The sequence below is a fragment of the Myotis nattereri genome (assembly GCF_964212035.1).
Source record: "Myotis nattereri genome assembly, chromosome: 4".
In the NCBI taxonomy this organism is placed as follows: domain Eukaryota; kingdom Metazoa; phylum Chordata; class Mammalia; order Chiroptera; family Vespertilionidae; genus Myotis; species Myotis nattereri.
Genome location: NC_138079.1, coordinates 103,691,850 through 103,708,211, shown reverse-complemented (window position 1 = coordinate 103,708,211; position 16,362 = coordinate 103,691,850).

The following is a 16,362-nucleotide window of genomic DNA, read 5'->3' as shown; positions in this document are numbered from 1 at the left end:
TCTGTGGCGTTCCGTGCATCCAGGGAGAAGCCAGCCCGGCCTGACAGCTGCATGCACGGGTCGGTGGGCACGCAGAACAAGGAGTCGCTGCCTCTGCCCTGAGGAGAAGAGTTCCAGGAAGTCTGCACCGATGAGGAGCAGCTGAAGGGGCTGAGGGTGACTAGGAGGTCACCAGCGGGGGCGGGATATACATGCAGGATATGATCGGTCGCTTGTAGCCAAGAAAGGTCCTCTCTGTGCCGCTGCTTCCTGAGCTGGGCGCTGTCTGCCGGCGTCACCACGCTTCCCTGAACCTGACCACAGCTCTTCTCCGCCCTGACGCACTGTGGGCAGCGGCAGCCGCACTGAGCGCACAGGCCTCCGCTCCGCTCCTCGCCCCTCTCCTCCAGCTCAGGGCCGCTCCTTCCTCGCAGAACGTTCTCCTGCGTTGACTCTCTAGTCAGGGCTTCTCTTCCTTTCCATCCTGTCTCTAAACAGAATCGTTCCCCACGTCCTCCCTGCTCAGCTCATTCAGAAACTCACCTTCCCTCATCGGACACATGTCCACATGCCAAGCTTCAGCGTGTGTACGTACAGTCAGCGGACATCCCCCCGGACCTACTCCGCCCGCCCCCTTCCCGGGAGGAGCCCTTGGAGGTGCGCGCGCTGGCGGGCCACGTGCGAGCAGAGGCCGCGGCGAGAGCCTGGCTGTGCCTGCAGCGCTGTGCTGACGCCCCGTCCCTACACCGGGCCCTGCCCGGGCTCGCATGTCCAGTGCTTGGCGCCCACACCGGGCGGGCATGTCCCCCGCTCCCCCTCTGACCCCTCCAACCCCAAAGGCCTACGACCAAAGTCATCAGCCTTCTCCAGCCCTGCTTCCCTCTGTGCTCAGCCTCAGTGAAGGTGTGGCCTCCAGTTAAGCAAGTTGGAAACGATGCCGTCATCTTTGGCTTCTCTCTCTCCCTCTCTCTCTCTTTCCCGTCTCTCTCACGGAAGACAGCCAGGAGCCGCCGTGGTCTGTCCGCTCCACGTCTGCATTCCTCTTCGCATCTGGCCTATTTCCCTCTCCCACTGCCTCTGCCCTGGTCCAGCCCTCACTCCCTCTCCCACTGCCTCTGCCCTGGTCCAGCCCTAACTCCCTCTCCCACTGCCTCTGCCCTGGTCCAGCCCTAACTCCCTCTCCCACTGCCTCTGCCCTGGTCCAGCCCTAACTCCCTCTCCCACTGCCTCTGCCCTGGTCCAGCTCTAACTCCCTCTCCCACTGCCTCTGCCCTGGTCCAGCCCTAACTCCCTCTCCCACCGCCTCTGCCCTGGTCCAGCCCTCACTCCCTCTCCCACTGCCTCTGCCCTGGTCCAGCTCTAACTCCCCCTCCCACTGCCTCTGCCCTGGTCCAGCCCTAACTCCCTCTCCCACCGCCTCTGCCCTGGTCCAGCCCTAGCTCCCTCTCCCACTGCCTCTGCCCTGGTCCAGCCCTAACTCCCTCTCCCACTGCCTCTGCCCTGGTCCAGCTCTAACTCCCTCTCCCACTGCCTCTGCCCTGGTCCAGCCCTAACTCCCCCTCCCACTGCCTCTGCCCTGGTCCAGCCCTCACTCCCTCTCCCACTGCCTCTGCCCTGGTCCAGCCCTCACTCCCTCTCCCACTGCCTCTGCCCTGGTCCAGCCCTAGCTCCCTCTCCCACTGCCTCTGCCCTGGTCCAGCCCTAACTCCCTCTCCCACTGCCTCTGCCCTGGTCCAGCTCTAACTCCCTCTCCCACTGCCTCTGCCCTGGTCCAGCCCTAACTCCCGCTCACCCAAACTAAGGGGGCCTCCTTCCCTGCTTTCTGTTGCTGGTGGCAGCCTCTGTGCAGAGCCACCAGCCCCGTTGTCCCCTCTTCCCTCCACTCCATCCAGCGGCAGAGGCCCTGCGGAGGCTGACTCGTGACTGAGGAAGCCAGTGACAGCAATCCTCACCCCTTCGCAGATCCCACCGTCCCGGCTCCTTTGCAGCACGGGGTGGCGAGGTGATTCGGGTCTGGCCGGTAAGACACGCAGGGGAAATCCGGAAAGAGGCCCTCGGAGAGGAAGACCTCCGCTCACTCTTCCCACCAGCGCCATCCTCAAAGTCCATGCAGCATTTATGCTTTAGACGTTTACTCTCTGGGCTGGCATGCAAGGCCTGGACCACAGCTCTCCACTGATTTTCCTCCAGCTTTACCCACGCCTCCCCACATTCCTCACAAGGAGCCTGGGGGTAGGAAGGCCAAGGGCAGGTATGTCCTCCACGGTAGCTGGTCCCAGGGATGGCCCCGCATGAACCATCTCCCTGGTTCACAGTCCTGTGCAGCCCTCCCCCACGTCTGCCCTGGGCCTGTGAAGCAGTTTAACTCCCAGAATGCAAAGGGCGCGAAGCTGTGCCACCTGGGCCACAGGCACCGAGGGCACTCTGCTTCCGCCCTCAGCAGCCCAAGCCTCCTGATGAGCCACCAACTGCGCCGAGACCACCGAGCGGTGAGGAAGTGCAGCCAGACCACAGCAGAGGCGCGGAGGAGAGTCCCAGCCAAGTAGCGTACTGCACCCTGGACAGCCTTAAAGCATCTCCCTCCCTATCTCCTGTCTTTTCACTTTAACGGTGCTTCTGTGTCAACGTCATCCAAGACAGGCTGACGCTCTCCAGAGCAGGAAGTAACTGCTAACGTAAATGTTCAGCTCCCAGTAGGCACAGACCTGTCTCAGTGTTACCCACGAGCACGAAGAACTGCTGTGACTCCACTGATCTTACTAGTACACCCAGGGTGGGCAGGAGGCTTGTCTGGTTCTCTCCTTAGAAGAACTCCACATAACCCCAAACATGTCAGGACACCCTTTAACTTAGAGCGCAGGTTGCTGATATGTGTGCCCTCTGTGCAGTCCAAGCCCTTTAACGACAGGCAACTCACCTGCTATTTTTCTAATGTGATTGAAGGTTCAGTAGGGTATGTATGGGATGAGAGGCAAAGCCACCGTTCTACATCATGAAGCTCACAGCAGCCCCCAAAAGACGCTGTAGGCAGCTTGCCAAAGGCCCTAATGAGAAGCAGATCATTGACCCAGCTGGCTTGGCTCAGTGGTTGAGGATCAGCCTATGAACCAGGAGGTCCTGGTTCAATTCCTGGTTTGGGCACATGCCCAGGTTGTGGGCTTGATCCCCACTAGGAGGCATGCAGGAGGCAGCTAATCAGTGATTCTCTATCATCATGGATGTTTCTATCTCTGCACCATCTTCCTTCCTCTCTGAAATCAATAAAAATATATTTTAAAAAGAAAAGCATCTCTTTAAACTATCTCTGGATAAGGAAAGGAAAACGTCCAAACCCCAGAATATTTTCTTAGGTGTTTTTTTTTAATCCTCACCTGAGGATATTTTTTCTATTGCATTCTAGAGTGTGTGGAAGGGAGGGAGAGAGGGAGAGAGAGAGAGAGATCGAGTTGAGACAGACACATTGATTGGTTGCCTCCCAGGGGAAGGAACCTGCAAACCAGGTATGTGCCCTTGACCGGGTTTTGAACCCATGACCCTTTGGTGCATAGGCTGAGGCTCTAACCATTGATCCACAACGGCCAGGGCCAAAACCCAGAATATGTGATCCCCTTCATGCTGCTGCTGTGAGGGCTGAGTGAAGGCAGACACGCTGGGCCTTCTGGAGCTGGAGCTCATGGAAACCTTGGTTCCTCCGCTCTAATAAGGCTTTGCGTGAGAAGAGCGGGATGCAAGTGTTTATTAATTCCTGCGAGTGTTCTGTGAACTTACGGCTCAGGACTCCCAGGCGAAAGGGGGATTTGACCTAGCAGAGGGGATGGGTCCAAAAAGTAGTTTGTTTCCTAAAAATAAATCTGCATGGCTTCCTAAATTACTGACAAAGTGTATTCCAGATGGAAGTCATTCATCAGCGAATGACTGCACAATTCTTCAGCCAGAAATATTTCCACATAAATTCTAACCCTGAACCCTAATCCAAAACCCTAACCCTATACCCTAAACCCTAACCCCCTAACCTTTAACCCCAAGCCCCATACCCCAACCCTAACTCCAACCCCAGCCCTAAACCCTAACTCCAACCCTAATCCCTAACCCTAAGCCATAACAATAACCATAAACTCCAATCCCTACCCCTAAACTGCTGCCCCAAACCCCTAATCTTTACCTCCTAACCCTAACCCCAAATGTCAAGACCCTAAACCCTAAACCTAAATCCTTTTTCTAACCTCCAATCCTTACCCCATCCCCTTCCCTTAATCGCGACTACTTACCCTAACTCAAACCCCAGAATCAGTACCCTGCACCTGGACCCCAGAGATAGAAACATCAATGATGACAGAGAATCATTGACCGGCTGCCTCCTGCACGCCCCCTACTGGGGATTGAGCCAGCCAACCAGGCATGTGCCCTTGACTGGAATCGACCCCAGGACCCTTTAGTCTGCAGGTCGATGCTCTATCCACTTAGCCAGATCCTGGAGCTGGACACTGGACACCAGACCTCAAAGATGGACCCTAGAGATGGACCCCAATAAAGTCAATAAAAATGTTTTTAAGAAAAGAAAATGTGTTTCCCACTTGGCGTGTACTTTTCAGTGCTCCCCCAGAGCTGTTTACCTGGCCCACCGCACGCCGTGCGGCAGTGGCTCAGAGCCTGCCTGTGTCTTCCTTCCCGAATGCTGTGAAACGGGCTCATTCATTGCTGTCCCGTATCCTGTGAAGATGTGCCCCTGCTGCAGAGCCCCCTGCAGGCTTCCTGGCCAGCCTCCGGCGGAGAGGATGTGGGGATCCAGGCGAGCTCAAGGCCCAGGCACCGCAGTAAAGTTTGGGGCGTTGTGGGGTTGGGTAAGGCCTGCGTTGTCTCTGAGACTGAGACAAAGTACACGCCTCCCCCACACCCAGAAACGTGAAGGAGGCAGGGCTCGTGTGGGAACTCTGGGGTATCGGTAAATTTTATACCCCATTTAGTGCGGTGCCTTCACCCCCTATAGCACTTAGTTAAGAAGGGGCATAGGCATATGTGGGACGATACCGAGTCACAGGCTGCCTCTGAGAAAGCAAAAGTGCTGGTTGAACAGATTAAAGCTCTTGGGATCTCAGGTGGAGTTGCCATCTGAGTAGATGTGTCAGGGACCCCAGGCTGGACACGATGGCAACAACAATAACAAACGCAAAAGGAGCCGACGCCCCTTAGCTCTCGGCCCCCATTGCACAGAGGCCAATATTAGCTGCACCCAGTGGGACAGAAGCCATCGGCCATGAACACAGCTCTCCTGCAGGTGCGGCCTCTTCCCAACGTCCAGCCGGTCGCAGCCCGTCGGGAGGTGGCTAGAAGGGTTATTCACAAGGCCTGCTTCGAGGCCACCCGAGGCTCTGCCCGCGGAAACGGCTCGCATATTTGCTGCTGTGCAGAGCTCTTCCCACCGTCCTTCGGGCAGTGAGTTAGTTACATGCCACGCTGGGGCCAATGTCTTCCAGGCCCACTTTAGGCCCCACTACTCTTCAGAGCTCCTGAGATGGCAGACCAGGGAAGGGGACACTAGAATAGGGCTCGGACTGGCCACTCCCCCGGTTGGATTGGATTCTTCCTGCCAGAGAGCGAGGACTGCCCCAGCCAGCCAGCGTGGCTCCCGCGGACCCTGCTGGAATCCGGCCAGATGCCCTGTGTATGACTACGGCAGCGGTTCTCAACCTGTGGGTCGTGACCCCTTTGGGGGGTCAAACGACCCTTTCACAGGGGTCGCCTAAGACCATCGGAAAACACATATATAATTACATGTTGTTTTTGTGATTCATCACTATGCTTTAATTATGTTCAATTTGTAACAATGAAAATACATCCTGCATGTCAGATATTTACATGACGATTCATAACAGTAGCAAAATTACAGTGATGAAATAGCAATGAAAATAATTTTATGGTTGGGGGTCACCACAACATGAGGAACTGTATTAAAGGGTCGCAGCGTTAGGAAGGTTGAGAACCACTGGACTACAGGCACTGGCCAGTACTAAAGGGCCCTGGCTGCAATTGGCTGCTGGGCACGGTCTGTGCTGCCCACTCAGACTGCAAATAGCCCCGGTCCCCCACCCCCTGGGTGATGTACGGCCCGCCCAGGCCCACAGGCTGCACATGTGTGATGAATAAGGATAAACTACTGCTGTTGTCATGACTGCAGGGGAGGCCCTCCCCCACCATGTGCCTGCGGAGCCTGTGTCTTATCGCCCTTATGTCTCTTCCTGGGAACCAGCACGGGAGTGTGGGGAATCCCTCCCTCCCTGAACTGCCACTTAAGCAGAAATACACCATCAACCTGGGCGCTGGGTCTGCATTGCCGCCGTGCCCGCGTGGAGGGGGTACCTGGGACGGGCTCCCTGCAGTGTCTGCTGGGACAGCGGTGGGACAGGCTGCCTGTGAGAACCTGAGCAGTTTGACTCCCAGGACCAGCGCTAATCTCCCTCCTGTAATTCTGAACTTACTGAAAGGAAAGTCTCTGATCTAAGTGGACATCACACTGACTCTCCCACGGTCCTCACTGCCCACGGCACGTGGATGGCGCGGACGGGTGTGCCGATGGCAGCCTGGCTGTGTGCACTCCGTGTGGAGAGCGCAGACTAACCACACACCTGGCCAGGGGCCCCTGGGGTGGCTCCCACCCACTGCCCTCCCCGGGGCACCCCTGTGCCTGCCGGCCCCTCTCCTCACCCTCAGGCGGGGACCTTTCCCTGCCCTCTCCCAAGCTCCCAGGGCCCTTCCTTTGCTTCTGTAACGTGTATCCTGAGCCCATTTCTTCTGCGGCTCACTCCTCCCACCTCTGTGACTTCTAGATAAACTTGTTCTTATCATTTGAGTTCTGGGCTCTGGATCTTTCTTTGCTGAACTCAGGAACCGAGGCCCATCGGTTGCAGGCTCAATCCCCGGCCCTGGTCGGGGCGCAGGCAGGAGGCCTCCAATCGATGATTCTCTCTCATCATCGATGTTTCTATCTCCCTCTCCCTCTCTCTTCCACTCTGAAATCAACAAAAATACATTTTTTAAAAGAACCGAGATCCACTTTCACCACCAACACTGCCAAAGAAGGATCCATCTTCAGGCCCTCCGCCACTGCCGGGAGACGGCTCACTGACCACCCTACCTGTATGAGAAGCCCTCAGGTGAGGACAGAGCTCCCTGACCTGTGCCCGCGCCTCTCATAGAAGCCCCGCGGGCGCTGTGCCTGTTTGCCTGTTCTGAGGAACAGGAAGGTTTGGGGTGCCCCAGACCTGAGGTGGAGTCCCATGCGTAGCGGAGGGCAAAGGGCTTCGCAGCCAGGGAGTCTGTGATGAGGTGGCAGACCCACAGAGGGAAATGACTGGCCCAGAGTCGAGACCCGCACACTGCCTGGTGCCCGCACACTGCCTGGTGCCTTACCCCCCTCCTCCTCCCCCGCCTCCCACCTGGCACAGGTAACAGTGGGGCAGGAAGAGGAGGAGGATGGGCCGGGAAACTCAGAAGTGAAACCTAGATTCTATGATAAGGATGAGCAATAACTAAGCTACTTAAGATTACCTATGACCAGATGGAAAAACGTCACCGGGGCCTTGGCCCGTGTGGCTCAGTGGTGGGAGCATCGGCCCGAGCCGTGAAGACTCGCGGGTTCGAGTCCCCATCGAGGGCACATACCTGGGTTGCAGGTTCAATCCCAGGCCCTGGTTTGGAGCTGGGGTGAGTGCAGGAGACAACCAATTGATGTGTCTCTCTCACATGAATGTTTCTCTCTCTTCCTCTCCCTCCTCCCTCCCTCCCTTCCACTCTCCCTAAAAATCAATGGGAAAAATATCCTTGGTGGAGGATTAACAATAACAATCCTGTGTAAGGTTTTAGACCCTGATTGGACAGGAAGAGACCAAATCTTTAGAGGTAGGTGCCTTTCCGGCACCCAAAGAAGGGGTATACATATGTGGCACACATGTATTTATGGCCATGTCTCCCTAAGGATGCACTCACCACTGTACATGTATGAGAACCCCCCAAACTTACCTGCTCTGAAGTCTCAGTGGGAGCCTGGAGAGATGGCCTAGTAGTTGGTTAGAGCATCGTCCTGATATGCCAAGGTTGTGGGTTCAATCCCTGGTCGGCGCACATACAAGAATCAACCAGTGAGTGCAGAAATAGGTGGGACAACAAAGTGATCTCTCTCTCTCTCTCTCTCAAATCAAACAATCAATTTAAATTTTTTCTTATTAAATAAAAAATAAGTGAAGTCTCGGTGGCTCACAGTCTCACGGGAAAGGCCGGTTTCCACTTTCTTCCCCAGGACGCCGGTATCAGTGCCAAGCTAGACACCCAAGCCTTGGCTGAGTTCGCGGCAACTGGCTTATGATTCTAAACAGAGCATTTCCTGCTGCCAAGGAGCTGCCTGAGTGAAAAACCTGGCTTTGCCAAGGGGAACGGCTTTATCGCCTCTCCCTGCAGCCCAGCCTGGGCCCTGGGCTGTCATGAAGCCAGAATGTCGTCCCAACATCCGCTCTTGTGAGCGTAACGTGACTGACCTCTTAGCCCAAATGCCAAACGCTACAGACAAGGTTGACCGGGCTTCCTTCCTTCGCTGATGCCTCTGGCCACTGGCTCGCTTCTCTCCCTGGGGAAGGGGACGCGGCTATTCAGGGAAGACTTACTGTGCTTACTGTGCTTCTGCTTCTCTGGGGGTAGCATGCAGCCCGCCTCCCGCTATCTGGCCCAAGGGCTCTGAGGAAGATGGGCGATCAGATTGTGTGGGCCACCAAGATGTCTGGGGTGTGCAGGTGTCGATGTGAACAAAAACCATCTCCGCCTTCGTGTCCTTTCGTGCTGTGACCTTTGGCCAACCTCACTGTCCTTAGCAAGCTTAGCAAGGCGTTCTCGTTGATTATCCGTGTTCCCGAAAATGTGGCCATAAGTATTTTTGTTAGTAACAGCCGGAATGGCATGACAACCAAGGTGAATATCAAACTGGTGATAGTATTGATTATAAACAATTATCGGTCACACGACGACCAGGAGGCATGGCCCCGGCACTACTGCATTCTTCGTCCCTTTGTCCTGTCAGACATTAGTACCCAAGCTATGCTATTTTTTAAAAAAAGGACTGCAGCCCAGCCGATGTGGCTCAGAGGTTGAGCATCGACCTATGAACTAGGAGGTTATGGTTTGATTCCTGCTCAGGGCACATGCCTGGGTTGTGGGCTCAATCCTCAGTGTGGGGCGTGCAGGAGGCAGCTGATCAATGTTTCTCTCTCATCACTGATGTTTCTATCTCTCTTCCCCTCTCCCTTCCTCTCTGAAATATATATGTATATATTAAATAAAAAATAAATAAAGTAGCTCACTGCCACTTGCCTCAGCTGGTTGCCCCATGCCACTCATAGCTCTCCGCTGCCCGTAGCTCGCTGCCCCGCCCTCCTGTAGCTCACAGTCCTACTTCCATTTATCTGAGGTAATATATATATATATAATTTTTAAGTACTGTAATAGGAATCTGTTAGTGGAGAATAATCTTCACAGAACCAGCTGTTCCACTCTCACCCAATCTTCCCGTAAGTAAACTGCACTATAATAAGTTCTGGTCCAGTCCATGGAGGTGCCTGCTTCATCCTTGGGTCTGAAGATACCTTCTCATTGTTCCTCTGCCCCATCGTCAGACAGCGAGGTTTCCTCAGGATGAAATACTTCTGTGTCTCAAAGGAAGCTATCCAGAAACTGAAAAGACAGCCCACAGAATGGAAGGCTTATTTGTACATTATATATCTGATACCCAGAATATGCAAAGAACTTTTACAACTCATAAAAAAAAGGCAAAAAGCTGAATTTTAAAGATGCACTTGAATAGACCCTTCTCCTGAGAAGACATACAAATGGTCAGCACGCACATTAAAAGATGTTAAGCGTCACTAATCATGATGAAATGCAGACGAAACCCACAATGTGATAGCCCTTCACACTCCCTAGAACGGCAATGACCGAGAACCCTTAAACATTGCTTGTGCAATGTCAACTGGTGCAGCCTATGTGTACAATAGTTCGGCATTTCCTTAAAAAAATACCTTATGGTTCAATAACTCCACCCCTAAATATTGTCCCCCCCAGAACTGAAAAGGGTGTTCAAACAAAAACATTCACATGAATTTCATAGCAGCCAAAAGGTAGAAACAACTCAAATGTCCATCAGTGGGTGAATGAAGAAACAAAAGGTGATAAATCCACAAACTGAACTAGTATCCTGCCGTACAGAGGAATAAAGTAAAAGGGGGCAGCCGCTGTGGAAAACAGGAGGGCAGTTCCTCAAAAACTTACACACAGAATTAACGTATGACCCAGCGATTCCACTCCAGGGGACGTGCCCAGAAGATCTGAAACCAGGGACCGGCACGGATATCGTCCGCCCGTTTTCACAGAAGCATTATACACGACTAGTGGCCCTGCACACGAATCTGTGCGTGAGTAGCTCACTGCCACTGGCCTCGGCTGGCCGCCCTGCCCACCGCTGCTCATAGCTCTCCGCCACACGTAGCTCGCTGCCCCGCCCTCCTGCTGATCGGTCGTTATGTGACGGCATCCCGACCAATTTGCATATTACCCTATTTTAAGTATAGATAGCCAAACAACCCCGGTGTCCACTGAACAAAATGTGTTAGATACACAATGGACTATTATCTTCTTTAAAACTGGGGCAATTCTGACACCTGGTGCAACCTGGATGGACAGCGAAGTCACTATGGTAAGGCGAATAAGTCAATCACAGAAAGACAGATATGATATGACTCCACTTATCTGAGGTATCTAGAGAGATCAAGTCCAGAGACAGAAAGGAGTGTGGGGTTGTCAAGGCTGGGGGAGGGGGCAGGGAGAGTAAGTGTTTAATGGATACGGAGTTTTAAAGAAAAACAAAAAAAGTTCCGAAGGTGTATGGTGTTGATGATATTTGCCTAACAATGTAAATATAGCTAATTCCATTGAACTGTGTACTTCACATGGTACATGTATTGAAATTTATTTATTTTTTTAAATATATTTTATTGATTTTTTACAGAGAGGAAGGGAGAGGGAGAGAGAGTTAGAAACATCGATGAGAGAGAAACATCGATCAGCTGCCTCCTGCACACTCCCCACTGGGGATGTGCCCACAACCAAAGTACATGCCCTTGACCGGAATCGAACCTGGGACCCTTGAGTCCGAAGGCGGACGCTCTATCCACTGAGCCAAACTGGTTAGGGCCCAATGGCATTTTTGTTACCGGGTGGGGTCGCTTTGGGTTCTGGACTTTGTTCAGGACAGATTTCACAACACGAGTCCAGGTGATTTTGAGAGCATGTCTATTAAAGGTGGGGACAGTGAAACAACGAAGGGGGTTAAGATACAAAAAGCCACCGGAGAGAGAGAGAGAGAAGGGGGCCTTGGAGACAGGTGCAGGGGGTGGGCACGGGGTGAGCTGCACTGCCCGCTGCTCCCCTGGTTGCAAGTCTCGTGGGGACCCTTAGAGTTTAGGAAAAAGAGAGCAGAGACACAGGCCTGGGTGCGCTCCAGCGAGAGCGAGGCCTTCGCCCTGAGGCTTTTCTCTTTCTTTGGCCAGTGGGCATCGTAGGGGGGGGCCTCCGTTTAATATCCATCAGCTTCCCAGTGCCCTGCAATGTGCTGACTCATCAGAGTGCGCGTACAGCAGGGTCAGAGGTTGTTTTCTAGTGCGTTTTTATTTTCAAAGAACATCGCTGAATAGGGGCCGGGACCGAGGCCGGTCCGCTCCCCACAGTCTGGAATGTGTACGCCACTTGCTCCTAACTGTCCTTGGTTGGGGAAGATAACACCTTGGGATCCATTAGCTGGCTGTAAACTGCTCAAATGGTTTGGCCTTAATTATTTTGCCTCAGATTTCCCCTACTCCACTTGTCAAGGAATTTCCCTGGCTTCTTACTGCCTCGTGTTCCCAGAAATAGAACAATCCTAACATTACGCAATCTCGAGAAAGAGAAGCGCAGGAGGCATCACGCTCCCGGACGCCAAACTAGATCGCAAAGCTAGAGCCACCGAACCAGCGTGGCATCGGCATAAGAACAGACCCACGGGTCAACGGAGCCCAGGAATGGCGCTGGGACCCTGGCCAGCCACGTGCAAAAGAACAACCCTGGACGCTACCTTACGCCGCACCAAAAACCACCTAAAACACCACGTTTTCCACAGCAAGCCCTTCCTCTGCTGAGTCACGGAAGGCTGGCACGCCCCTCGCCCGCTCAGCATTCCTCCTGCACAGGACGCTTCTCCTCGCCTCTTCCTCCCTCACTGGCGCTCCCCAGCCGGCCCTGAGGACCGTCAGGGCTCCCCCCAACATCCTGAGGAGCCCCACTCGCCTCAGCTTGCAGAAGCCAAGTCCAGGTGCACTAGCGCCCCCAGGTCAAAAAGGTGGGCTCTGGCGCCCCCTGCCGGCCAGTGGCGGCAGAGCAACGCAAAACACTCCTAGCTCGCACAGTGCAGGGAAGGCAGACTCCGGGCCGTCCTGGGGAACCCCTTACACTTCGGAGATGCGAACGGAAATGAAGCCAAAATATCCCATGACTCCTCCCACATGAGGTAAGGAAAATGTAATTGGAAACCAAATGGACTAAAATGAACGCTAACACAAACTTTACAACTTACACCAAAATGCACACAAAATTATCCATAGGCAAATTTAAAATGCAAAACTATCAAGAAGCAAACATACAAGTTCTGCATGACCCAGGGTCTGGTGATACGTTTTAACACACAGCACCATAGGCCGAGTCATAAAAGAAAAAGACTAACACCGTGGACTTTGTAGAATTAACAAACTCCTAACCTGGGAAAGACCTTGTTCAGAGAACCAAAAGACTAGCCAGATTTGCAAAACAGGTGCCTGGTAAAGAACTAAAACAAACAGCCCCATTAAAACGGGTGAAGACCTGAGAGACACCTTGTCAAAGAAGGTATTGAGACAGTGAAAAAGCATCCAAAAAGAAGCTCCACATCATATAGCACTGGGGAGTGGCAAACTAAAACACCTGTTAGAATGCTCACCTCCAAACAACGGCAACGCCAGTGCTCCCGTCAGAGAACCCAGCGGATGCCGTGGCCCCGGCGAGTCCTGAGCCCTGCACAAGGCATCGTCACCAGCTAATAATACTGCCGCCCGCAGCCCGTCGGGGGCCAAGAGCCACCTGCCGTCTAACAGCCGAAGATACACAGGCTGATTCCAGAGCACCACCCTGACTAACGCAGTCTTGTCTGTGGCTGTCCCGTGTGTCTTCATTGTGCTGATCTTTCCACAACCAGTGCAGTGTGGGCTGCAGTGTGGGATGCAGTGTGGGCTGCAGTGTGGGATGCAGTGTGGTGTACAGTGTGGGCTGCATGTGGGCTGCAGTGTGGGGTACAGTGTGGGCTGTTGTGTGGGGTACAGTGTGGGTTGTAGTGTGGGGTATGGTATGGGCTGCAGTGTGGGATGCAGTGTGGAGTGCAGTGTGGGCTGCAGTGTGGGATGCAGTGTGGTGTACAGTGTGGGATGCAGTGTGGGGTATGGTATGGGCTGCAGTGTGGGGTACAGTGTGGGCTGTTGTGTGGGGTACAGTGTGGGTTGTAGTGTGGGGTACGGTATGGGCTGCAGTGTGGTCTGCAGTGTGGGATGCAGTGTGGGATGCAGTGTGGTGTATAGTGTGGGGTGCAGTGTGGGGTGCAGTGTGGGGTGCAGTGTGGGGTATGGTATGGGCTGCAGTATGGGGTGCAGTGTGAGATGCAGTATGGTGTACAGTGTGGAGTGCAGTGTGGGCTGCAGTGTGGGCTGCAGTGTCGGTTGCAGTGTGGTGTACAGTGTGGAGTGCAGTGTGGGCTGCAGTGTGGGCTGCAGTGTGGGCTGCAGTGTAGGATGCAGTGTGGTGTATAGTGTGGGATGCAGTGTGGGGTATAGTATGGGCTTCAGTGTGGGGTACAGTGTGGGTTGTAGTGTGGGGTATGGTATGGGCTGCAGTGTGGAGTGCAGTGTGGGCTGCAGTGTGGGGTACATTTTGGGTTGCAGTGTGGGGTATGGTATGGGCTGCAGTATAGGGTGCAGTGTGGTGTGCAGTGTGGGCTGAAGTGTGGGGTGCAGTGTGGGCTGAAGTGTGGGGTACAGTGTGGAGCGCAGTGTGGAGTACAGTGTGGAGCGCAGTGTGGGGTACAGTGTGGAGTGCAGTGTGGAGTACAGTGTGGAGTGCAGTGTGAAGTACAGTGTGGAGTGCAGTGTGGGGTGCAGTGTGGAGTGCAGTGCAGGGTACAGTGTGGGCTGAAGTGTGGGGTACAGTGTGGAGCGCAGTGTGGAGTACAGTGTGGAGCACAGTGTGGGGTACAGTGTGGGCTGAAGTGTGGGGTACAGTGTGGAGTGCAGTGTGGGGTGCAGTGTGGGGTACAGTGTGGGCTGCAGTGTGGGCTGCAGTGTGGGGTACAGTGTGGGTGCAGTATGGGGTTCAGTGTGGGGTACAGTGTGGGGTGCAGTGTGGGGTACAGTGTGGGTGCAGTATGGGGTGTAGTGTGGGGTGCAGTGTGGGGTACAGTGTGGGCTGCAGTGTGGGGTACCGTATGGGGTGCAGTGTGGACACTCTGATCACAGGATCAAGTGGTGCTTCTCACCCTCCCTGACTGCTCCCCTTCTCTGAGATGATAATTTAAGCAGACCTTATGCAAAATGGACCATTAAATACTACTATTTTTTAGCTCCTTCTAAACTGTTCGGGTGTATATTTACGTCATGTTCTGGGGACCCTGTGAGGGGCACTTGAGGAAGACATGGGCCACATGAAAAGCGTGTGTAGAACAAGTTGGGGACCGTGGGGGTACTTAGGGGTCATGAAGGTGTCACGGGACTGAGCCAGGTCTAATGAGTCAGCAGTTTCATCCAGAAGACAACTCCAAGACGACTTTATGAGAAGGAACGTCATTGCTTGGCAGCTCACAACACACGGGGGTCGCTCCCGAAGCAGTGCGTCCCGAACAAAGGGTGGGTCGTCCTCACTCAGGGAAATCGCGCATAAACATCTCAGTGAGCCTCCTCCTCACACGTAGCGGTGGGCCACCCCCACCGGCGCAGCGAGCGAACCTGCCTGCACACACGTCGCCTGCTCAGAAACGGCGGGAGCTCGGCCCCGGGAGGAGATGTTAGTGTGTAATGCAGGATAACCAGGAAAGTTCCTGAGGCGGCCATCGAGCGTCCTCCAGGCTGCAGCAGCCGGCCCCGGGCGGTCCGAGCCAGGTTCGCCCCGAGTTCTGCCCGTCAGCCCCGTGAGTCCCTGAGAAGACGTGCCTGGCAGTTGTCCGTGCCAGGGATGGCAGAGGTCTGTAAGAAAGTGTAACTGAGTCTCAACTCCTTGCTCAGGTCAGCAAACCACAGACGCGGTCAGCGCACCTTGTAGCAACTAGGTGCCCACGTGGGTGTACAGGTGAGTCTAGCAAAGCTAAGAATTCTACGTAAAAGTTAGTCCGGCCCTGGCCGGGTGGCTCAGTTGGTTGGAGCATCATCCTATGCACCAAAAAGCTGCAGGTTTGATCCCAGGTCAGGGCAAATTTGGGAGGCAACCGTCCGATGTTCTCTCTCACATCAATGTTTCTCTCTCTCTCTCTCCCTCCCTTCCTCTCTCTAAGAGTAGATAGATAGATAGATAAATAGATAGATAACTGATAGATAGATAGATAGATAACTGATAGATAGATAGATAACTGATAGATAGATAGATAGATAGATAGATAGATAGATAACTGATAGATAGATAGATAGATAGATAACTGATAGATAGATAGATAGATAGATAGATAGATAAAAAGTCTATGCTAGGCTACCTGCAAATCTCCCACATGCACTCCATGTGGTCCCCCGATGGCCCCCGTGTGTGTGCGTGTGTGTGTATGTGTATGTGTGTGTATGTGTGTGTGCGTGTGTGCGTGCGCGTGTGTGTGTGCGTATGCGCGCGCATGGGTGCATGTGTGTGTGCGCGTGTGCGCGCATGTGTGCATGTGCCTATGTGTGTGTGCGTGTGTATGTGTATGTGTGTGCGTGTGCGTGCGTGCGTGCGTGCATGTGTGTGCGTGTGTGCGTGTGTGTGTAGGTTAGGCTACATGGGGGTTCATAAAAATTGCATGGGGACTTGTGGGGGGTACACAGGGTCAGAGGGTGGCCACATGAGAGGCACGGTGAGGACAACATAGGGGTCTGTCTGGTCGGTAAACGGGAACATGGGCCCCTTCCCATGCTCCCACGCCCCTCCCGCCCTGTGGGAACACAGGGAAGGCCTGTAAGGCCGTGAGGCCTTGGGACCCTGGCCAGCGACTTGGTCTAAGAAGGAGAAACTGCTTCTAGATGTGAGCGGGTTGTAAGCAGCTAGTGTTTCCTCTCACAC